The sequence below is a fragment of the Haemaphysalis longicornis genome, unplaced genomic scaffold, assembly GCF_048455015.1.
Source record: "Haemaphysalis longicornis isolate Haplotype H1 unplaced genomic scaffold, Haemaphysalis longicornis Haplotype H1 scaffold_8, whole genome shotgun sequence".
Lineage (NCBI taxonomy): Eukaryota > Metazoa > Arthropoda > Arachnida > Ixodida > Ixodidae > Haemaphysalis > Haemaphysalis longicornis.
Window position 1 is genome coordinate 51,855,763 of NW_027526445.1, and position 25,291 is coordinate 51,881,053.

At 47.9% G+C, this 25,291-nt stretch overlaps 1 long non-coding RNA gene and 1 other non-coding gene across 2 annotated transcripts in view; both read left to right on the forward strand.

The window, feature by feature from the left end:
* Window positions 1-25,291, forward strand: part of LOC144148661 (uncharacterized) — a 446,918-nt gene that overhangs the window by 352,090 nt on the left and 69,537 nt on the right. The gene's annotated exons all lie outside the window — the stretch shown is intronic.
* On the forward strand, window positions 9,873-9,944 carry Trnat-ugu (transfer RNA threonine (anticodon UGU)). Its single transcript has one exon. It is a non-coding gene; the product is annotated as a tRNA-Thr (tRNA).

Genomic DNA, 25,291 nt, shown 5'->3' on the forward strand with positions numbered 1-25,291 from the left:
GCGTCTAGGAGAGGTGAAGCGAAGTAGTGCGTCATGGCGCTAGTGAGCGCCGATAGTTGGCGCCTCAATAGGGCAGCGTATAGCAGCGGAAGCTGCTCTGTTTATTCTTCCGCCGCCTGTGTGGAACGCCACTCGGCTTGTGGAATGCCACCGCCACGTTCCACAAGCTGAGCACGTCGCAACGCAAGCGTCTGGCGTACACGCCACGGAGCAGAACCAATGTGGTCGCACCTTTGCCGAAGCGACCCGCCAGCAGGACGTCGCTCGCCAAGCACGCCCACAAGAGTACTGCCGACACGCAAATCGTGCTCCTTCCGCTGTAGCGGACTGTGACTTCACCAAACTATTCGCTGGCAACCCGTTTGGTTTCGCTCGCACGATTTCCGAGTTCCTGGGGTTTCTATCGGATTTAAGCAATGCTGCGGCGCGTGTAATACAGTGTCTAATGTTGATGCGCCTAACGGTGCCACACCCACACAATATAAATAGCGATGTGTAAGTTCATGTCGATGCACAATAAATATTCAAACGCTCCTGTGAAGGCACATTTCACTGTCATGTTTTACCGATTCGTATGAAAAAAGAATCAACCCCATTTTTTTGTTCCCACACTTTCCACCCATACCAGCGTCCGCTTCCTTCGCATTCTTTTAACCACCCCCTCTCCCCTGATTGTTCATTTGCCCGGCTGATGATTTGGTTTGTCAACAGCTTTCTTGTCCTCTTCCGCCATTGACTGTCCACACTTTGTGCACCCTCCGGGCCCAATTTTTCTTCCCAATGTTTCCAAACCCCTGTTTAACAACTACCTTGCTTTTCCCTTCGCTGGCTTCATACAAGCCCCCCTCCCCCCCCCCCCCCCCTATCGTCATGCACTGCCTGCTGCTACGTCTAACTACGAGATCCACGAAAGGAAACTTCAGGAAAGTCAGCGCCCCTAAGTGCCAGACACATCCGCAGCTCTCCTCAGTCAAGTTACGCCTAAACGCTGCACCCGTAAAACGTCTCAGCGGTAATTAGCACTTATTAGTAATTAGCATTTATTTGTAATTAGCGGTTAACTTACTTAGAAGCCGGTGATGATTTGTAGCCACTCGTTTCATGCCAAGCGTATTATGCGCGTTGAAAATGGATGCCTGCTTCTCTTCAAGTGTGTTACGTGCTGTTTCTGACTCACCACTTTGTTACTTTTCCCTCACCAAATGCATTCTTGACACTGTTGTACCAGGTTTATGTATCCCTCTTATCTTTGGGCTTTTAAGGTATGCAGATAAATAAATGACTAAATAAATAAATAAATTTGTTAAGGCGAAAGACTCGGATGTCTCAAAAACGCGAAAAGTGACCATCGACGTCACTCTCGGCGTTAGCCCGAATCACACAAAAATGGCGGCCGCTTTTGAGAGAAAATCGGTAATTAAAACCACATTTTTAGTTCGCGGAAGTTTGCACCCTGGCATCAGAGAAGGAGTCGTGTGCGTTACCATTGAGCTACCTCGGCACACGGCGAGGAGGGTAACAAGAGCTACTCTTTTGCGCCCCTCGTGAAAGGCGAACGTGACGGTATGTGAGCAGAGCAGGTACATGAGAAGGATGGCGCTGATTGTGAAAACTGCCGCGAGAATTGTAGCCAGTCTTATCTGGGAGTAATTCGTGTCAATAGGTGAACGAACGAAACTGAAGAAAGAGACGTAAACGCGATGTCGCAGTAAAGGAGTCTGTTAATCGCTAGGCCTCTGCCTTCAAAGCTCGACAAGTTCCCCAGGACTTTTGGGAGGGTCCTTTACAGTAGCGGCCTCATGTGCGCTACAGGCACTATATAAAATCGTCATCGCTGGAGCAGGTCAGCGATACCGACATGCTGTTACGTGCCTTTTTGAAGCCGGAGGTTGCCATAATACGCGAACGAAAACGCAGTGTGTGTATACACGACACAATATGAATTGTGGTAGAGCTGCTGTATGCGGGAAAACCGTGCGTATTATGTATGTTTGCTCAAAGCGTTTATTTAAAACTGGTTCTCAGCTTCTTCCACACGCTGAAAATGGTATGGTTTGAGGAGGACGAGGCTAAGAGGACCGTTCGGGTAGGGTCCTGGTGTTATTTAGTTCGGTCAGAGGTATACTCACGACCACCCCTGTGTCAGAACGCAGCCAGGGTAATCTGCTTAAAAAGTTTACATCAAAGCTTATTTGCCTGCACGACCATTGTAATTGCCTTTCTCTGGACGGGGTCCCTGAGTGGTGGCAGATGACTTGGACACTCTAGACGAGCTTTCTGCTGTGTGCCTTATTTGCGAATACTTGTTCCTTCTTTTTAATAATTAAGCCTTAACTAAATACCAGAGTAAGGATTGGTTTGGGGAGATTAACTGAGAGATTACCTTCCGAGAGGCCTGGAACGAAGCCATTATATGTGAAGGTACTTTCATTCCTATAGGGCTTTTTGGGTCCACCTAAGGAAAACTCACCTGACCACATTTCTATGAACTTTCTAATTAATGACCCACTGGCTTAAAAAACATCGTGTACCGCTAGGAAAAATTTTATAAATTCGTAGAAATGTTCCTAAAGAACTAGTTTGCTTCTTTTAGAAATGTATCACTTCTTTACTGCGCCAAAAAATAAACCAGGAACGCATTTTAGCTTATCCAGTTTTCCCTAGATGGCGTAAGCTGTCTATCAAGCAAGGGTTTTATTTTTAAATTTAACTACAGAAGTGACGTGTCTCTAAAATTGGCAAGCTAGGTCGTTTTCAATATCGACATGTATTAGTGAAGCTTTTCGTATTGGTGTACGATGGTTTTTACGTCCGTGGGTCAAGGAGTATCAAGTCTCGTAGGAATGTTCACAGGAGAGTCCCCCTTAAAAATGACTTTCGAGTCAGATTTCAGATGCCTGCTGCTTCTTCGTTTATCTGGTAAGCTCGTGTAAACGCTTTTATTGGTTTCCTCCGACAACCTCAGGTTGAGCTGACCTTGCACTAGAACTGGCATGGATATTGCGCACATTGTAAAATTTCGTCAGCTTCACTTATAACCCGTATCAGCATTAGAACCCGTATAGACTGACAATATACTGGTGAATATACTGCGCACATAAAAATAAGTCTATTTCACTTAGCTGCATTGTTGAGTGCGCCGTTAAGCCATCAAAATGTCACCGCGGTTCGATTTTTTTCCCTCCCGCCTCAAGCGCTTTGGTAACGTAGAGATAGAGCAGACGTGCGGCTGGTAAGAATTGCAGAGGCGGGGTGCTGGCGAATAGACGGGAGAAATGCGACCCCGATCGATGCGGACGCTGCGCCAATGAGGGCCAACGATGGGGGCAGTGAGCCTTCATGCCGATAGATGGGGACACCAACAGAGGCGAGCTGATGAAATGGATTTTGTGAAACCGGTGCTGTTGTCTGCGCTTCTCCCTCTCTTTTTTTTCGCTTCTTTGCCCCCACGCGCACGCGCGGGGTTGTGTGGGTATTCAAAGGAGCCCTCAAGTATCCGCCGTTCAATTTCCATTTTCTATCCAACCATAGCTCTCTCTCTCTATCTCTCTCTCTCTCTCTCTCTCTCTCTCTCTCTCTCTCTCTCTCTCTCTCTCTCTCTCTCTCTCTCTCTCGTTTTCACTCCGTCGCCCATGAACTCGGGCAAGAGGGCTTCAATAACGTCAGTGACAAGATGACGCCCTGGCAGGTTGAAATCCGGTCGGGAAGTCGGATACCTCAACGTGTAAACTTAAAAAATGTTTATTTGAAGTTCCCCAGTATAAGTTCAATTCAGTTGCCGACCGATTTCTCGCACTTAGAGGGGAACGAAAAATAGTCCGAATAAAAGAGCAGTCCGAAAAATCCGCGAGTCATTTCTCCTCTGGGACAGCTCTGACGGTTCCTCGGGAAAGTCCGAAATATCCAGCAAGTCCGAATTTTTCGAGTCCGAAAAAAACGGTTGGATAGTGTATTCTAACGCGAGAGAGTGAGAGCGAGCGAGCAACATCTATTCGTCCAAATATGGTCTGAGGGAAATACGGTGCCTTTCCCTGTCTTTCCCACGGGGGCAGGCATCGGTAAGACGCTGTCTGAGACGCGTCGTAGTGGTGTACTAGCATTATTATATGCCACCAGGGCACTTTAATGGGCGCCGAAATCAAGACCCACGGGAGTTTTCTGTTTCCACCTTCGTCAGGTAAACGGCCACTGTGTCGTTGGATCGAAATCGCGTCCTTCTAATAAGCATAACAACGCCTCGACCACTGAGCATAGCGGTGGGCGAGTACTAGTTATGAAGTGCTTCATACTGTTTGCGCCCCAAGAAATGGTGTTCTGTACTCATTTGTTCAGGAATAGAAAGCATGTATCGCTACAACGGGGCTGTGAACACATATGAAACACCGGCACACTCACGCCAGAACGCGACTTAAGGCCAACCTCCACGCACAAATGTCGGCGAAAACAATTCATGCATCTCCACGAAGTGAATCATGACGAGTGGGCGAAGCACTGGGGATCGTTCTTACCGTAAATCACCCGTGCCATTGCCCACTCGCCATGTAAATGAGTCACAACGCGTGCGTACAGTATATACAATTCCAGTCCAGTCCAATCCGGTACAATTCAATTTAATTGTCTTATTGTTAACTTTTATTCTTACTTTTCCGGTTGTCGTTATGACTGTGTGTTTTCTTTTGTCGCGATGCTTCTGTTGAGCAAAAAGGGGGCTGCGGCCTCGTCAAGCTGTCTATGACAGCTTTTTTCCGCGGTTCCTTTTTCGGGATCTGTGTTTATGTATCTGTATCTGGGATTATGGAACAGAAACAGTCTCATTATTATTATTAATCCAATCCATTTCAATTCATTTCAAACCAATCCAATTCAATCCAATCCAATCCAATGCAATCCAATGCTCTTCACACATGCGCAAGAATGTCTACACGGACTGCAAGCCCCGCACAAAGCAAGGTCCAAAGGTGCTTCCCCCCAAAAGCGGCTAATGACGCCCGGCGCCGGTGTCGTAAATACGGCTGTTCGCCGGCGACCTACGCGAGCTAGATGTCGAACGCGCGGCGGCGATCGCGACCGGAATCGGCAAGCTGCATTTTGAAGCCGCCAATCACAGCTTTGTACTTACTTTGTGCGTGCTTTGTCTGCGCAGAGCGCCTGCGCACTCGGCTGCCAAAGAGCCGACGCTCTTTTCCCGCCTTTTCCGGGTACAGTTGTATCTCTTGGGCAGGAAGTATGGAGGAGACTCTTCAAGAAAAGAAGATGGCGACGGCGGGTAGTTACCATTTTTAGTGTACCACGGTGTGCAAAAGTGTAGTGGAATTGGAGAAGTGCAGCGCGTGAAACTGAAAGTATCTGCAAAGCAAAACAAGAGTAAAGCAAAACCCCTGAGCAGCTTCACCCATTGTTTCCATTAGAAATGTTTGTGCACTAACTATGAAGTCAGTCTCCAAAAAAAGCTTGTACAATAAACAAACAAAATAAATAGAGATTATTTCAGGTGTTTACATCAAGTTTTATTACTTCCTAGTTAGGTTTTTTGTACATATATTGTGAACAAGGTTATATTTACGCACATGCTGTATTGGATTGTACATCTGGCAACCTTGATGCAAGCACCTCGCTCGTCGGTGCATGGAGGTATGGGGGGGGGGGGGGGGGGGGGGGACGAAAACTGCGCGGCGCGTCAAACCGCGGCGGCCGCCCCGCGAAGTTCACCGAGAAATTTCGCTGCATGGGGGTCGGCCTTTACGCGGAAGACCGGCGGTTAATTGTTCGCATATTTTGTTCAATAGCAGTTCAGCAAATTTATGCTGGAATGTACAGCTAGCCTTCCTAAATGGTACATGCGATTGCTTATATCACTTCCAGTGGAACTGTCCGTCATTCTAACCGACTTTAAGCCATTTACCATAAACTCCAGGCTCCCCCAATAAAATAAAATAAATAAATTGAGAACAAAACCTGCTCCGGCTTGCCTTATCTCAGGTTTACCGCCAGTTAAAATAAATGAAGATTGTTTAACACCGAAACAAATTGTTTGTGAAAAGCCAATACGTTAACGAGGAGAAAAGCCCCTACCGGCGTAAATAGGTACATTCGGGCACAGCGGGCACTGATACACTTGTGCAATTCACCACAACACTTCTAGTAGCGCTCTAAAAGCACTAAGTGAAACACAACTGTAGACGAGTCCAGTGCGAGGACAACACGGGGACAACAGCTCTACGCGGATTTTGAAGCAAGATATTCCAATACTCGGGTAGTCAGCGCTCTTCAGTGGTCACACAGCAGCTCAGTAAAGGCGGCCTTGTTGGGCGCTACCAGTGGCTTCCACACGAGAGCGAGATAACGGAGCAGCGGGAAAGCTGACCTGAATTGACGTGTACCTTATTAAATATATGTTGGCCCATTCGGCTGTGCACGTATGTTTGGCCTCAAATACAGCTTGGGTTTCCATTGCGCTGGTCAATGAGCAGACTTATGAGACATTCCAGCAGTTTTAGTAGTTCAGGATAGTCTTGCCCCCCTACAGTTCGTTTTCAGACATTCCTGGAACTATTTTTTGTCCTCTGAACCGTCCGATAACTTGTGTGTCGTGCGCACGCCATTTCCGATGGATCTTCGGCACACTGAGTTAACTCTTGTTTTCGTACTATTTTTAAATTGGGTGCCAAACCGCGGCACAACACAAGTAAGGTTATCGAACGAGAGCTTGCAATGCCTCGGACAGCAGAGAGACCGGAGTGTGTCCTCTGCTGACGTCATGTTGGTCACGGCCAATCGGGGGCATCCAGGAAGATGGACGCGTAGCCCTCGGTGGAGAGCTGGCGTTTTGTGCAAAAAATATCCTTTCCACTCATCTATGCAATCTTTTAACCTGATATTCGTAATAAGCCTGGTAGGCACTTAGCAAGAAGCCAGTGATACAATTTTGGTAAAGGAACCATGAAAACAACGCACAACCTGGCTTTGTTTGAAAGAATGGGAAGCTCATCCCTTCCGTCAGTTATGTTGCTTAGCAAACACGTAGCTGGCACCTTCCACAAAGTTGTGTTTAAGCAGTTGGCTTCAAATTACACGCTTATTGCTCCATTATATGACGTGTCGAAAACACTGGGGCACACTAAGCTGTTAAAAGAAAAAAAAACGGGCCGCTGTGAGGCAACCGAAAGTGTGGACGCCCTGATTAGACGTAATAAAGCAAGTCAGGGCATTTGAACTATAAAAAATACTAGAATTGCGAAACATGACTTCCCCGGAACCTTCCAAGCCTGGCGAAAACAAAACGCCGGGTGCAATAGGATACTAATTTTTTCTATATCAAAAGCTACCAAACCTAGCAAAATACACTCAAAGATGGCGCAACGCCACCGTAGCTTATAATGCCATTCGTTGTGTTGGCCTATGGTTTATGTTGATTTCTCCTACACGATTTCCCTCTACACGCTTGTTAATCACCCTATTGCACAAAATAACGCTTTGTTATCCTAAATACTGTGCAACAAACGAAAACTGATTCAATAATCGGTTTATTTGCTCAGCACCAGACGTTCTGAGTCTGTAGTGAAGGGCGGCAAAGTAGCTGGCCAGTCGAAATCTTCTCGTCTATTTTTCCCAATGTATGGCTTGTTTCATTGATGTTGGTGTTAAACTTGGCACGAGCTTTACTCCGACGAGACAATTTTCTCAATAGGGGACGGGTTGTGCGGTGCTGTCGAGGTCCCCTTAGAGGGCTTCTCCTCTCATTACGGATTTCCGCCTCGGGCAGTGGTTCTCCGCAATTACGATATTCATAGCTGCAGCTGAAGCAAGGCTCGTGAACAACCACGCTCACTCCAAATTTCCAACCCCTATCGTTCGGATGCGCCTCAACATGCGTGCACTCAGCGCACAAAACAGTCTTGCCAAGCCTCGAAGCCTCGGCCTACACCGTAAAATTTTCTCACAAAGTTCCAGTCCCTAAACTGCCAAACCAGCCGTAATTTTCGCCTCCACTGCTAACACATCTACACTCACGGGGATCAAGAGGTGCACCTCATTCAATAGCTTTGTGCCCTTCCCTCGGGGTCACCTTTGCAGTGCGTTGTATCTGTGCAGAGACGAACAACTAAAAGGGCGTTAAATGATGTCCGAACCGCACCAACGCCGCGGTGGGCTCCGCAGCAGCAAAGCTCCGCGGAGACCGCCAAACTTCCGTGTTTGCTGAACGGTCGTTTAGAGCGACGAGAGCGGTAGAGAAGAAGGATTCGGCCGTCACGGTTCTAATCGGCGCTGGCCGAGAACCGAACGCTTATAATGCGTTCCCCTTGAACCGAATTATCTTTCTTTTCGTTGCCGATGGCTGGCCGCACGACTAGGGGCTACCAAATAAGAGGTTGAATGAAAACACTAGAAAATAGAACTCACCGCATGTTTGTCATGTGGATGGAGATGTGCTCGCTCCGTCTGCGGGAACGCGGTTCCTTTGTGCGAGCGGCCTCCAACTTTACGTCCGCGATCGCCGACATCATTTTTTTGCGCCGTCTCGGTAGTATTGACTTTTGAGGTTTTTAAAACGGCACTGCGTTCCCACCGATGATCGGTCCCGTCTTTCGAAGACGTTTGCCTCGTGTCACAACTGGTGACATTCTAATTGTGTGTTGGCGAGTGACTCTGATCGCGCTCTCTGCACGTTCGCATAGACGGCTCGTCCAAACGGTGCGCTAAGCGTACCGTTGGCCGCGATTGACCCCTGAAGAATTACATACTTCGGCCTATTTTGGGAAGCCGGTGCTCCGAGCAGCAATTTTCTTCCCCTTCTGGCACGCATTTTTTTCGCTCGGATCTGACCTACACGTACGTGCCTTGATGCCTTCTTGTACATCTTTATATAAAGACTGAGAGCGCAGCTACACGCGCATATTTTTTCTCCGTCGTTCCACTTGAGAGAAATGCGCCTGTTAGGACAAGCGTGAAACTTTAATTGTGTGTATACCCCTTGGAATAAACACAGTGCGCACCGCAATATTCAGATGAAGTCAAACAAGAGAGTTAAGAGTCGGTTGGGCAACTGCCTTTCGAAAGTAGGGATGGGAACTTATGCTCGCCCCCATCATTGCGGTAGGAAAGGGAGGGAGGAATTTTACCAAGAGGTTGGATCCAGGGGTACCGCTCGATTACGAGGGCTTCTGAAAAAAGACAATGCCATCTGAACAAAAACAACCCTCAGGTCACTTAAGTGTATTCACCAGACTTTAAGGTGACAGCACTGTGGCTTCCACAGTACGCCTGCTGTGTTTCAACCCTTGCGTAATTGCGTGACCGACCGCGCTTAGCCGACGCATAAATTGTCGTAACGCCGTACGTAGGAGCACTTTCCATCCCAAAACACATCGACAGTCGCTCCGACAGCTCCGAAGAACTGGGAGACTGAGAGATTCCTCTGGCGCAGTACGCAGTGCGTCTGTCTGTCTGTCTGTCTGTCTGTCTGTCTGTCTGTCTGTCTGTCTGTCTGTCTGTCTGTCTGTCTGTCTGTCTGTCTGTCTGTCTGTCTGTACGTACGTCCTTCCCTCGATTCAGTAGGCCGGCCAAAGGGTAAATGAATTCTTGAAGAAGACGTCAATATAGACTTTTCCGAGCTACGAAATCTTGTAGCATACTTCGTACTTGTTAACATTGTTCAGCAAAATGAAAACTGTAGGTATACTTCAGTAAGACATAAACATGCACATCATTGATATTGGCAGTGTTATATCTTTTGGAACTATTTATATCTTTTATATCTTATATTATATCTTTTGAACTATCTTTTACTAGAAGTAATTTACTAGAAGTGTATCAAGCGTCAGATACACTTCTAGTAAATATAAATAGCCCAGAAAGTTAAGGAGAACACATTCGCCCAGATAGCCGAATTGGTAAGGCATTCGACATGTAATCGAAAGGCGTGGGTTCGGTCCCCACTCTGGGCGCGTGTTTTTCTTTCTTCTGTATATTTAAAAATGTTTACTTCATTAACCGTAGTGAAAAAGAAAAGAGCCTAACCACACCCCTATGCCTCCTTTGGCGTTGTAGACTGCTGACCTATCTTTCTGTATATATATATATATATATATATATATATCAAGGTTGCAGTCGTCATTGCCAGTGCTATTCGGCTTTTTTTCGAAATATATAATAGGGCCGAATGACGTGTGCTTGTCACGTTTCTTTGATTCATTGATAAATAAGCGAAAATATAAGTCGAGAAAAAATCCGCCGTTTTCGGGGAGCGGGACTCGAACCCACATCTCCGCATAACCGGTGCGGTGCGTTAACCAATTACGCTATCCCCACAGCGGCTTCTCTCTCGACTTTAAAGCGGGGGTTTATATTTACAAGAGCTCTGAGGCCGGTCAACTAGCGCCGCCCCTCGACTACCGCGGGAGACGTAGAACGTCTTCTTTCCCAGCGGCCGCCACGTAGAACGTGGTCGGAGGTCGGGGTTAGCAATTGGCATATCCGAACTGCTGGAGCCAGTGCCTCGTAATGCATGTAGCAGAACAGAGAGATACGGGACGAGGGACTCGGTAAAGATACATATCAAGGTTGCAGTCGTCATTGCCAGTGCTATTCGGCTTTTTTTCGAAATATATAATAGGGCCGAATGACGTGTGCTTGTCACGTTTCTTTGATTCATTGATAAATAAGCGAAAATATAAGTCGAGAAAAAATCCGCCGTTTTCCGGGAGCGGGACTCGAACCCACATCTCCGCATAACCGGTGCGGTGCGTTAACCAATTACGCTATCCCCACAGCGGCTTCTCTCTCGACTTTAAAGCGGGGGTTTATATTTACAAGAGCTCTGAGGCCGGTCAACTAGCGCCGCCCCTCGACTACCGCGGGAGACGTAGAACGTCTTCTTTCCCAGCGGCCGCCACGTAGAACGTGGTCGGAGGTCGGGGTTAGCAATTGGCATATCCGAACTGCTGGAGCCAGTGCCTCGTAATGCATGTAGCAGAACAGAGAGATACGGGACGAGGGACTCGGTAAAGATACATATCAAGGTTGCAGTCGTCATTGCCAGTGCTATTCGGCTTTTTTTCGAAATATATAATAGGGCCGAATGACGTGTGCTTGTCACGTTTCTTTGATTCATTGATAAATAAGCGAAAATATAAGTCGAGAAAAAATCCGCCGTTTTCCGGGAGCGGGACTCGAACCCACATCCTCGCATAACCGGTGCGGTGCGTTAACCAATTACGCTATCCCCACAGCGGCTTCTCTCTCGACTTCCGCTCTCGACTTCTCTCTCGAGTCCCGCTCCCGGAAAACGGCGGATTTTTTCTCGACTTATATTTTCGCTTATTTATCAATGAATCAAAGAAACGTGACAAGCACACGTCATTCGGCCCTATTATATATTTCGAAAAAAAGCCGAATAGCACTGGCAATGACGACTGCAACCTTGATATGTATATTTACCGAGTCCCTCGTCCCGTATCTCTCTGTTCTGCTACATGCATTACGAGGCACTGGCTCCAGCAGTTCGGATATGCCAATTGCTAACCCCGACCTCCGACCACGTTCTACGTGGCGGCCGCTGGGAAAGAAGACGTTCTACGTCTCCCGCGGTAGTCGAGGGGCGGCGCTAGTTGACCGGCCTCAGAGCTCTTGTAAATATAAACCCCCGCTTTAAAGTCGAGAGAGAAGCCGCTGTGGGGATAGCGTAATTGGTTAACGCACCGCACCGGTTATGCGGAGATGTGGGTTCGAGTCCCGCTACCGGAAAACGGCGGATTTTTTCTCGACTTATATTTTCGCTTATTTATCAATGAATCAAAGAAACGTGACAAGCACACGTCATTCGGCCCTATTATATATTTCGAAAAAAAGCCGAATAGCACTGGCAATGACGACTGCAACCTTGATATGTATCTTTACCGAGTCCCTCGTCCCGTATCTCTCTGTTCTGCTATATATATATATATATATATATATATATATATATATATATATATATATAAAAGGATTGACCGCCAAGAATGCCGAGGAAAGCAAAGGTGATGATGCGGTAGGTGATTGAAACAGATAAAGAATTTTTGGAAGAAAGAGAGAAAGTGGAGAAAAATTGCCCGCCGGGTGGCATCGTGGTTTCGGATCCCACCCGGCGGGCATTTATCTCTCTCTCTCTCTCTCTCTCTCTCTCTCTGTCTCTCTCCATCTATCTATCTATCTATCTATCTATCTATCTATCTATCTATCTATCTATCCAGTTGTTCCCTTGATGGCTGGTATACCTCAATGGCTAGACGGCAAGATTTTGTATTCTCTCAGGGCGGTTTCTATAATGCGCTAGATATGTTGACAAAGAAAGGAATGCTTCTCAGCCTGGGGCATAATTTTGGCGTTTGTCGCATGGACAATACTTAAGACTCAGCGCGAGGCATAATTGCTCAGTGCTGCGATTTCGCATTTATTGTTTGTTAGTTGGAATGTTTTCATGAACACCTTGGGTTTTCCCCACAAAGGTGAGACAGCGGGTCGTGTTATCATTTGTGTAATGGGTTGTCACCGTGGCCAATCAGCGCGATGATGTGGGCCCTCCTTTACTCTCCGATCATGACTTACTTTTTGGAGGCGGGACTGTCTGCGCGTCCATGTTTTGGGGGAAGGGGGGGGGAAGTGGGGCACGCCACTAAATACGAGCCTCTGTGCGACCTCTTTTCTTTGATCTATGCTGGGAGTCGTAAATACTTCCCGTGAATAAATCACACAAATTGAACGTATTCCTTTCAGTGGGCGGCAGCCTACTGCGACGTGCCGTCGTCCGACGAACCAGCAATCTCTTCTATCATCGATCGTCGGCCATCTGATGCCCCTTTAAGTCACCTCAAATGTTAACTGCAGACCACCCATTGTGGAGGCGGGACGACTCGGCCAATTTGGGCAGCCGATCCAACGCACGAATCTATGGGGCGAAGGAGTCGGCCTATCTCTCGAGCCGCGAGGGGCTGCCTCTGCCCGCTTCACCTTTGGTACCAAATATATAAGCGTCCTGTCACCGCCATGTGGTAAGAGCACGGTGCTGCTAGCTCAGTTGATAGCCGTGCTGCCAGGCGGCGGTCCCGCGGCCTCGGTAAGGATTCCTGGGTGCTCGGGGGCGACTTGCTGCCGGCAGGGCCCTGTGGGCCAAAAGGGTGAGTCTGATGGGCGATCCATTGGGGTAGCCGGCCGGATCCTCGCAAGGGGCGACTGGATGATAACCTCACAGGCCTGTCTACAGTGTTTCATTGTTTTTTTTTTTTTTTGCTGCACGAGCTGGTCTAATACAATCCATGCCAGCTCATCGTAGGTAGGAGCTTAATTCTCCATTAAATAAAGTAGTTTGCAACTCATGGACTCATGCATGGATCCAAGCATGTAGTTCGCAAGCATGGACTAAATTTGCCCTCGATAGGCGTGGTTGGATATCCTTTGCAGACGTTTTCGTCCTTCAGTCAACACAACCAGGGTGATGATGGTGATGGTGGTGGTGAAATAATCGTTTCTCTCTAGATGAGGCGATGAGATCATGCGATAGTCCGACACTGCCCAGTTCTTCGTCTTCTTGTTTTTAATTATTTATAAAATTTTAGTTCAAAAAGGCCATGCACCCGACGTACAGCCGGCCTGTTCGACCGTTGAATGTGTGCTGTTTACGTTAGCCGCTCAAAGTGGCGCGAATTGGTGGCATATGAGTTCTTCATGGGGACGTTTGACGAATGACTGACTGATATGAGATATAATGATGCCGACTGACCAACTGATTCCAGAGAAGGTTGATGATTGACCCGGACTGACACACATTTGCGAAGTTCAGTGAACAATGCGATGGAATTCGAGATCTATTAAAGGGGTCCTGAAATGCCTTCCGCCGATGCATGGATGTACATGTAACCAAATAAAGCAATGTATTAGCAATCTCCTCCTGCAAGAATTTTGTTAAAGCGATGAGTATTAGCTGAGAAATCGTAAATCAAAAACCGCGAATTATCGTCGCGCCGTATTTCCTCCTCCTTTCAACTGTTTCTTCGCTGTTGGCCTCCCCTCCCATGATGCTCCGCTCCTCAGCGGTGACGTACTTCCGCTATTGCGCTCCCACAGACTGCCGTCTGCTACGGGCCAGCTCTTTCGGCTTTTTCATCTCTGTAGACACCATGGAGACAGGCTGGAAAAGCGAACGAATGACCTGGCCGCATGTGTGCGGCCTGGCCTTGCCCTTTCGCGGTGTACGTAGCTCCAGGGCTGCAGTTGGTATCGGCGGCGAACTCGCAGCCGCGTGGGGAGAATCGTGCGCTCGTTCCCTTTGGTGCACCGCGCACTGTTTATCCAAAAAGCGCGGTCTCAGATGTGGCCCCGCTGGTGCCGGGTGTTATTTTGCGGTGGTTGTAATCCCTACTACCGGCGGCATGTGAAAAAAGACATTTTCAACCGACACAGAACCCGTGCACAAAACGCGCCGGATCGGATCGCTTTATCAGCGGCGATGAACGTGAAGGCGAAGAGCAAACCAACGCTGCACTCGATCAGCGAGAACCCGTGTTCTGACAAGCTGCACCCATGTGTTGCATTCAACACTGACGGGAAAGCGTTTGTTTGCACTTGTTTGGATAGTCGTAAAATGTCCAAACACTCCGGCACTCCGCTAGCAGATCAGCCGGCGAGACATTTTGGAAAACATTTGACAGATGGCGCCGTATGCATTAGTGTGTCGCTACGCAAAACTGATGAGACGCTCTACTAAAACTCCCATCGCGGTGTCACGTAGCGGGACGCAAAAATTTAGCGTTTAGCGTATGCAAAGGCCACAAACGCTGTACTAAAACTCTATTAGCAGCAAAATAGCGTGCGTATGTGAAACCGCTTGCGTTTACAAAGCTGCACGCCGAGCGCGTACGTTTCAAACCTAGTGACATCGTTTAAATACACTGGCAAGCACAGTGTAACGTAGTCAGATATCAACCGTATGCTCGGGCGATAAGCAAGAGCTTGTTTTATGTGGGGCGGAGATTGCGCATAAAGGCCCGTTCGCACTTGCGACGAAAGCGAGTGAGAGCGGCAGGAATTCCGTCGCTTTGTCGCGCGACGATCGTTTTTGTCGAATGGTCGGGACAAATTTTGGTTGCGCGACAGAATTCCCGTCGCTTTCCCTCGCTTTCGTCGCAAGCGGGAATGGAAAGTTCTGCCGCTGCCGTCTGCTACGCAGCTCGGAGGTAACCGCGCGATCTGCTCGGGCCGGATGAACGCGCACACTCCCGCACGGCAGCGCCCCAAGCGGCAGACGGCCGCGTACATCGCTCCCGGCGCCCGCCTGGAGCCCGCCCTCGGCACACTAGCCAGTATATTTCAGGCACTATAATGGAGGAAAGATTTTTTGCTTCCGATGAACCTAGTTCTTTGCCCCTGTGTTTTTAAATACGTGAAGTGGTTAGCACGTCGTCCTCACGCAGCTCTGTATCGTCGTAGCATCGCTGATTGTCCGAACGAAGCTTGCAGCTAAGCCAATGCAGCGACCGAAGCTGTGTGTGTGTGTGTGCATCGCCTCCTGTGCGTTGTGGACGCGTTCGTTTCGCGATGAAATGCGACATTGTACTTCTGCGGGTGGATAGTGCTTCCCATGGTCTGGATTATCTTTCTCGAACGACGTACCACTCAACCTCGCATGGGGTATGTGCAGTGTGCCTGGCTAAAAGCCTTCTCGCTTGCGCGCCAGAGTTGTGACTTGCTGCTCGTCCCCGCAAACCGGGTGTGAGGTGAGTGCCGAATTTACGACGGGCAGGAGGAGGCAACTCATCGTCTGTCAATCGCGGTTCAGACTTGCAACGCATGTTGTGACGTTGCGTTCGTTCGAAACGCATCTCTGGATTGTTTTGAAGTTGAATAAAATGTACGCGTCAAACCCGGGCATTCGGCTCAGGGCGTTCTCTGCGATTGCACCAAAGTGCCACGGGACTTTCTTTATGGTACGTACTCACGTAAGATAAAATCCACGTCGTGTTATGGCCGTGTTGCATTCAATACAAACGGTTAAGCGTTTGTTTACACTTGTTTCGTTTGTCGTAAAATGTCAAAGCACTCCGGCACTCCGCTGGCAGATCAGCCGGCGAGCCGACGCTGAGCAGACGACTCATCTCTTTGCCGGAAGTGCGTGAAAAAGCCGCCCAATAGCAGGATGTCTAGCTCATGACGAACATCTGGGAATCGATGATGTAGACATGTGAAGATGGCGGCGTCCAAAAACACGAAGGAAAGGGTGAGAAAAAAGCGACAAACTTTGCAACAAAAGTGTGAGCTTTCCGCTGCGCGTAAAAGAGTAATACTTGGCACAGGTGACGTTGGCGACCCAATCTAGCGATTGCGCTAGTTCATTTAGTGTGCTCAAAATGCCTTTCAGGGCCCCTTTAATGTCCGCACCTGTTGGTGTACAGCCGCTGCACCGAGACGGGAGGTGCCGATGCACGCAGCTGCACTGGCTGACAATTTTCTCACACTGTACTAAGTGCTCACCAATGGCGCATACGCGTGGCTGCCATATTTGGCATGGTTTCTTGCCATGAACAGAGTGCTAATGGAAGCATTTTATACAAGAAAAAGCCAAGGCTATCACATTCGCTATCGCATTTTGACATGGCCTGAGCGATAATCATTATATAAGAGAAACCGATGGCAAATGTGGCAGCCATGCTTCTCTGGCGTTGCATGAAAAACAATTTCTGTTATTATCGAATGCATCAAATGGGGTGCTTGTGGGTTGTTTGTATCAACGTGAACTTTGTAATCTTGTGTTTACCGAACCGCTCTTCGATTGTTTTTCCTGGGCACGTGTTTCTACAGAGTATATCGTTGCGGTTAAGCGTAATAAAAAAAGCTGCGAGTTAGCGCCGCCGTGTGTGTTTTTTCTTCGTACGGCCTCGAGCGCTACCCAACGATGTGGGCAGGGTACCCCCGAGGTCCCGTAGCTATCCCACGAAGGCAGGTCCAAGCATTCTCGTAGCAGTAAAAGAGTCTATGGTGGGGCTGTGGAACTCCAACACAAAGGTTTGAGACACAGTGACAGATCACTGCTTTGGCAGTGATCACAAAGGAGACAGAAACAGTAGACAGTGTCTGCATAGATAGTGGACTGCGTAGAATGTATACAGTGGTCTACATTGCAGGGAATTCAACAAACTTTGTAAAAATATATGCTCCGCTTGTCTATCTGTCGTATACAGTGTAGACCGCCTATTACGTATGCCGTGGCGGCTGCCAGAATCCCCACAACGAAAACCAAGTCTCTATTCCACAAACCTTTCTTTGCTGTCTATGTCATGCAACAGAAGGCTATCACCTTTCGACGAAATTTGCAGAGAAGTGAGTAGATACGTGGCCACGAAATTTCACGAAATTCACGAATTTTTTTTTTGCTGTCTATGTCATGCGGCAGAAGGGTGTGGCCTGCAACAGAAGGCTATCATCTTTCGACAACATTTTCAGATTTCATGCAGCAGAAGGCTATCATCTTTCGACGAAATTTGCAGTGAAGTGAGTAGATACTTGGCCACGACAATTCACGAAATTCCACGAAATTTTCTTCGCTGTCTATGTAATGCGCCAGAAGGGTAGCGTCTTTTGACGACATTTGCAGGGAAACGGGCACATACGTGACCAAGTCTTTATTCCACAAACTATTTTGCTGTCTATGTCATGCAACAGAAGGCTATCATCTTTCGACTGCATTTGCAGTGAAGTGAGCAGATACATGGCCAATTCTTTATTCCACAAAATTTTCTTCGCTGTCTATGTCATGCCGCAGAAGGGTGTGACCTGTCGACGACATCTGCACCGAAATGGGCGGACATGCGGCCAACTTATTCCCCAAAACTTTCTTCGCTGTCTATGTAATGCGCCAGAAGGGTAGCGTCTTTCGACGACATTTGCAGGGAAACGGGCACATACGTGACCAAGTCTTTATTCCAAAAACTTTTCTTTGCTATCTACGTCATGCAACAGAAGGCTATCTTTTGACGACATTTGCAGTGAAGTGAGCAGATACGCGGCCAATTTTTATTCCCCAAACTGTTCTTTGCTGTTCATGTCCTGTAACAACATTTCCAGCGAATAGGAAGATACGTGGCCGATTATTTCACAAAATTTTCTATGTCATGCGGCAGAAGGCTGTGGCCTGTCGACGACAACGGCAGCGAACTGGGCTGTCATATTGCCAACTTATTTCACAAAACTTTCTTCACTGTCTATGTAATGTGGCATAAGGGTAGCATCTTTCCACGACATTGGCAGGGAAATATGGGCACACACGTGACCAAGTCTTTTTTTCAGAAACTTTTCTTTGCTGTCTATTTCATGCAACAGAAGGCCATCATCTTTCGACTACATTTGCGGCGAAGTCAGCAGATACTCGTCCAATTCTTTATTCCACGAAATGTTCTTTGCTGTCTATGTCCTGTAACCGAACATTTGCAGTGAACTGAGCAGATACGTGGCCAATTCTTTATTCCACGAAATTTTCTTTGCTGTCTATGTCATGCGGCAGAAGGGTGTGGCCTGTCGACGACATCTGCACCGAAATGGGCTGACATGTGGCCAACTTATTCCACAACCATTTCTTCGCTGTCTATGTAATGCGCTAGAAGGGTAGCGTCCGATGATATTTGCAGGGAAACGGGCACATACGTGACCAAGTCTTTATTCCAAAAACTTTTCTTTGCTATCTATGTCATGCAACACAAGGCTATCATCTTTTGACGACATTTGCAGTGAAGTGAGCAGATACGCGGCCAATTTTTATTCCCCGAACTGTTCTTTGCTGTTCATGTCCTGTAACAACATTTCCAGCGAATAGGAAGATACGTGGCCGATTATTTCACAAAATTTTCTTTGCTGTCTATGTCATGCGGCAGAAGGCTGTGGCCTGTCGACGACACCGGCAGCGAACTGGGCTGTCATATTGCCAACTTATTTCACAAAACTTTCTTCACTGTCTATGTAATGTGGCATAAGGGTAGCATCTTTCGACGACATTGGCAGGGAAATATGGGCACACACGTGACCAAGTCTTTATTTCAGAAACTTTTCTTTGCTGTCTATTTCATGCAACAGAAGGCTATCATCTTTCGACTACATTTGCGGCGAAGTCAGCAGATACTCGTCCAATTCTTTATTCCACGAAATGTTCTTTGCTGTCTATGTCCTGTAACAGAACATTTGCAGTGAACTGAGCAGATACGTGGCCAATTCTTTATTCCACGAAATTTTCTTTGCTGTCTATGTCATGCGGCAGAAGGGTGTGGCCTGTCGACGACATCCGCACCGAAATGGGCTGACGTGTGGCCAACTTATTCCACAACCCTTTCTTCGCTGTCTATGTAATGCGCCAGAAGGGTAGCGTCCGATGACATTTGCCGGGAAACGGGCACATACGTGACCAAGTCTTTATTCCAAAAACTTTTCTTTGCTATCTATGTCATGCAACAGAAGGCTATCATCTTTTGACGACATTTGCAGTGAAGTGAGCAGATACGCGGCCAATTTTTATTCCCCGAAACTGATATTTGCTGTTCATGTCCTGTGACAACATTTCCAGCGAATAGGAAGATACGTGGCCCATTCTTTATTTCACAAAATTTTCTTTGCTGTCTATGTCATGCGGCAGAAGGCTGTGGCCTGTCGACGACATCGGCAGCGAACTGGGCTGTCATATGGCCAACTTATATCACAAAACTTTCTTCACTGTCTATGTGATGTGGCATAAGGGTAGCATCTTTCGACGGCATTGGCAGGGAAATATGGGCACACACGTGACCAAGTCTTTATGTCAGAAACTTTTCTTTGCTGTCTATTTCATGCAACAGAAGGCTATCATCTTTCGACTACATTTGCGGCGAAGTCAGCAGATACTCGTCCAATTCTTTATTCCACGAAATGTTATTTGCTGTCTATGTCCTGTAACAGAACATTTGCAGTGAACTGAGCAGATACGTGGCCAATTCTTTATTCCACGAAATTTTCTTTGCTGTTTATGTCATGCGGCAGAGGGTGTGGCCTGTTGACGAAATCTGCACCGAAATGGGCTGACATGTGGCCAAATTATTCCACAAACCTTTCTTCGCTGTCTCTGTAATGCGCCAGAAGGGTAGCGTCTTTCGACGACATTTGCAGGGAAACGGGCACATACGTGACCAAGTCTTTATCCCACACACTTTTCTTTGCTGTCTATGTCATGCAAAAGAAGGCTAGCATCTTTCGACGGCATTTGCAGTGGAGTAAGCACATCCGCGGCCAGTTTTTTGTTCCACGAAATGTTCTTTGTTGCCTATGTCCTGTAACAGAATATGTGCAGTGAAGTGAGCGGATGCGTCACCAATTCTTTATTCCATAAAGTCTTCTTTGCTGTCTACGTCATTTAAAATTATATTTTGCACTAAACTACCTCGTAATCTTCGTGGAACTTTGTCCTGCACCCCACCATGGCTGAATGGGTCAGCTCTGGGTGGTCTGGGTGGCTGAAAAGGGGGTAGAAATTAAAGCTGTCATAAAACACTTTCAGACGACACTTTGTCCTTTCTATCCGCATCTTATATTACAGGAATAAAACATTTTACGTAAACGTAATGCAATGTGAGCGCATTCCAGGCAAGTTCCCCATGTGTCTCATGCCCATATGATACAAATTAAATCATGAGTGCAAAGCTTTCTATGCTTATCAATACCAATGAGGTAAAGCTGAGAAATATCACTTATTATTAGAAAACAGTCCATTTGATGGAGACACCTACACCACATGCAATTAGCCATCTGTCACCTGGAGCAACCACCTTAGATTTTTCTATTTTTAAAATGAAAAGTAAAACGCCCTGCTTCAATTATTGCATGAACGCGGATTCCACAAGTGAGTCATGCCAACTTCCCTCCTAGCTGTTACTTTCCCCCTTTTTGTTAAACACATTAGGGTGACTAACGCAATCGGACTTCCAGTGCTCGCGGAGATAGCTAATTTGGTATGAATGACAATAAAATTCCTCACCACTCTGGTCCCCTACCCTGACGTCTCTTGCTGTTCATGATGCCCAAGTGTCATCGACTGTACAGCAGGCTGGAGAAAGTTTTAATCCTGGGTAGGGAACCCGGAATGTTTGGCTCAAATAATGGTCACGGTTGTATAGTACTAGTAAAAAGCGAACGGAGCACACACTTGCTGTGCGAAACTTCTGCTATTTCTCTTTTATAAGCATAATGCTTTCATACCCGTCGTCCAGCGAGGTTCTTCGAGAGCCGACTTGTAATAACGTTGCTCAGCGTCAGCTCTGGTCGCTTTTCTGGGCAGTCCTTTTCGTTTATTTGTACTGCCCACTAAATCGCCCAGCTTTAGCATGCACCACCGTGCGCCGCATATCCGAAGTGTTGTTGCTGATGTCGAAAAACTTAATGTGTAGCTTGGGGATATAAGAGTGGTCACTCATTCCAGGATACCATGGTACGACCGTGATGTCTTAGCTCTGGACACCAGGAGTTGCTAGGCGTCCAAGCCAGCGCTGGTCATCAAGTTCTCACACAGCTCAGAAAGGGGAAGGGAATGCGGTAAATGAGGAAAGGCGAAGTTATGTGCGCAACCCAAGTTCATATGAACGAAGTTACATGGGTTAGGGCAGAATTTACATGGGGCAGGGTATTGGGGGAGCGGGGGTACATCCGACGCAGCCAAGTTGGGTGAGGAAAGGTGTTTGTCTGTAGTTCCCGGAGTATTCTTCCCGTTTAGTAAGCTGCGGGTGAAAAGGTTGGAAATGTTGTGTTGAAATATTACGCGAGCCAAATTTGTTATTGCTTATATGTTTCTTTTAGTTCTTTCCGACGCCATTGGACCGGCTGGCACTGCATTTAATTCCCATCTCTTCACTGTATATGCGTTCTTTTAGTCTGCCATCATCGTTATTACGCCTTCCTCTCGGTATGTTGTGTTCAATCTTTGCCCATTCACACTGGGGGAATTGCCCATCTTCTGCGGGCTAGACGGTATGCTTAAAAAAGGAGTTCTTAACGCGACATTGTTATTTGGGTATACTGGCGAAAGCCCGCACCCGGCCAGCGTCCACCGAACGCTCACCCACCCGGATGTCGACTGCAAAAGATTCCACAGCTGCTAACGCTTTGTTAACACGTTCTATGTCATTCCAAGCACTCGGTAGCGGCGTACATCTGAAAGGAGGAGGAGGAATAAACTTTATTTCAATATTAGTTTTTGTAGTAGTGGCAATGGGGGGGGTCTTCTCAGTCCAGAAGTCCCTGGGCGGTCGCTGCCAGGCGGGCCCTTTCAACCAGCCGAAGCTGATCGCCGGGGTCCGGGCTGGCTAGCATGCCTTCCCACTGCTCATGGTTGGGGGAGGGAGTAGGGGGGAGGGATGGTGTGTGGGAGCACGCCCAAATCATATGATACAGTGTGCAGAGTTGGGTACAGTACTTGCAGGTGGCTGAGTAGGAGGTGGGATGAATGGCGTGGAGGAGGGTGCCGTGCTGGTAGGTGTTGGTTTGAAGGCGGCGGAACGTGGTGGCTTCTTCCTTAGTCAACTTGTCGTGGGGTGGGGGAAAGATGCGGCGTTCGAGGCGGTAATGTTCGAGGATGTCGTTCAATTTTTGAGGCACAGAATGGTGGACTTCCGACGGTGATGCTGGAGCGTTGGAGGGGAACGCCCGGTAGATATGCGCGCGGGCGGCAGCATGAGCCGCCTCATTCCCCTCCAGAGACTCATGTCCCGGGGTCCAGAGAATGTAGAGGTAAGGAGGGTTAGGGATGGACTGTAGAATGCGGAGTAATGGCGTAATGGCGACAGGCAGCTTGCGAATCTGTGACGATGGTGATAATGTCTTGAGATGTAGTGTCTGCGAGGGCTATTGCGATTTCTTCTGCAGTTGTGGAGTCGTTGCCAATTACTGTTGCGGAAGCCAATTTAATTCCTCGGTGGTCTACTGTTGAAATTGCGAAGGCTGGTTTATCGGCATATTTGGCGGCGTCAACGTAGCGGGTTTCTCGTGGCTTGACTTGAAGCATCTTGCGAAGCATTCGAATCGGGGCTTGTCGGCGACCCTGGTTATGAAGGGGGTGCATATTCTTGGGTATTGGGGCGACGGAGATGCAATCCCGTAGTTCGAGAGGGATGCGTTGGCGGGGTTGTTGGGTGGCAGGTAGTGGGTAGCCGAGGCGACGGAGGAGGTGACAGCCAGTGTGTGAAAGCTTGAGCCGTTCGATCTGGTTGACATGATGTGCCTCTCGAAGTTCGTCCCAGGTGTTATGAAGTCCCATCTGTAGTAATTTGGCAGTGGAAGTTGTCGGTGGTAGCCCTAGTGCTAATTTATAGGCTTGCCGGATGATTAGATCGAGTTTTTGTATTTCACTATTTTTGAGAGCCAAATATGGAGTTCCGTATGTGATGCGGCTAATTAGGAGGGCTTGAATTAGGCGCATGAGGTCATTTTCTTTCAGTCCTTGTCGACGATTAGCAATGCGTTTGATGAGGTGCGTGATTTGCAATAGTGTTCCTTGTAATTTATGAATAGCAGAAATTCCTGCGCCGTCTGATTGGATAGTAAGTCCCAGAACACGAATTGTAGGGGTGGTTAGGATTGGACCCTTACGAAAATGCTATATATGGCCATATATAAAAATTGCCATATATGGCCACGTCAGGAATTGGGCATATGTGGCCATATATGGGTGTGCCATATGGGAGTGCCTTGTAGGCTTAATTGTGGGTCTGGGAGGGGCTGTCGTTTACGGCCTTGCGTGCGTTTTTGGAGGACGAGAAGGGCAGATTTTTCTGGTGCACAGTTGAGGCCGCGGGCTGTAATGTAGTTGTCGGTGGTGTTAATGGCTTCTTGGAGGGCGTCTCGCTGTTCCCCAATCGAACCCCCTGTGGTCCAAATAGTCAGTCCGTCTGCATAAAGTGCGTGTTGTATGTGTTGAATTTGTTGTAGAAGTGGCGGAAGTTGTAGCAGGGCAAGATTAAAGAGGAGTGGGGAAATGACTGACCCCTGGGGTGTACCACGCGGTCGGGCACGAAGCAGATTGATCGGATGGGGCCGAGGTTAAGGTTGGCGGTGCGATCGGTAAGAAAATTTTGTATGTAATTGTATGTACGTGTGCCGCAGTTAGTTCATTGGAGTCCTTCGAGTATAGCCTGATGTGATACATTGTCAAAGGCGCCTGAATAAAAAATATTCGCGCGTGTGTTGTTTCATACGCTTGAACAGAAAAAAATAGCAGGAAGAAGCATTTTGCGCGCACTGTTTAATATAGTGCATTGAAAAAAAAGGAAAAACAGGAAGAAATTTTCCTCGAGTAATGTACCTTGGCAGTAATCTCTTTCGGTTTAACGACTGATGTTTGGCCGATTCCCTGATTGAGTATGCGCCATTAATTATGAGGAACAACAACAACAACAACAGCACTCGGTGCGCGGTCAGTTCCCATTGGTTTACGACGCATAGCACAGATATAACAAAAAAAACGACCGTTTGTCCGAAATTCCTCGCAGTCTTGGTTGGTCTTCAGCTTATGTGGAATCAGTGTCGCAGCAGCATGTATAGTGATTCTTAAAAAAGTAGCAGCAGTGAGTCTGATGCCGGGGTTGTAGGTTATACTCCACTGAGGCAGGACGCTCGGCGACAAACCTAGCCAAAAGAAATGCTCTTTCGAAAGAGTATGCTGACGCATCCTGCAATATTTTTATCGTCGCCAGCAGGAGTGATGCGGCCCCGGAGCTGCGAGGACCACAGGGAGCCGGCAAACTCGCGCCGAGGATCACTCTCACACCGGACACCGAGCGAAGCGTCGAGCCTGCCGCGCTGCTCCCGGGACTGGTCGTCCCGCACGGCACTGGCGTTTTCCCTGCCTGGAGTGCTAACAGCGACAGCCGTTCCAGAGCAGTCCTTTGGCCAGCTGCACCTACCCGTTCTCTTTCTTCCGTTCGGGATCCCCGGTACCGGCATATACACCGTTGGGGATTGCCCAAGGTTCTTGTTGATTGGGTGTTTCCAACTCTTCGCCTTTTGGCCACATCATCGCACGTATAAGGCCATCACGCGCAAACACGATGCAAAAAAAAAATACAACAACAACTAAACGACGTTGCAATTACCCTGAATAGTGGCTTACATACCAGGAACATGGCAAAGCGTTCACACCAACGAAAGACAAAGATTGCGCTCACTAAAGAGCCACAGCGCTTTTCGCAAGCTCCCCGAGTAACAAAGAGAAGACGAGGGCATGCCTTCGCGGCTCAAAAGCTCGGGCCAACTCGCCAAATGC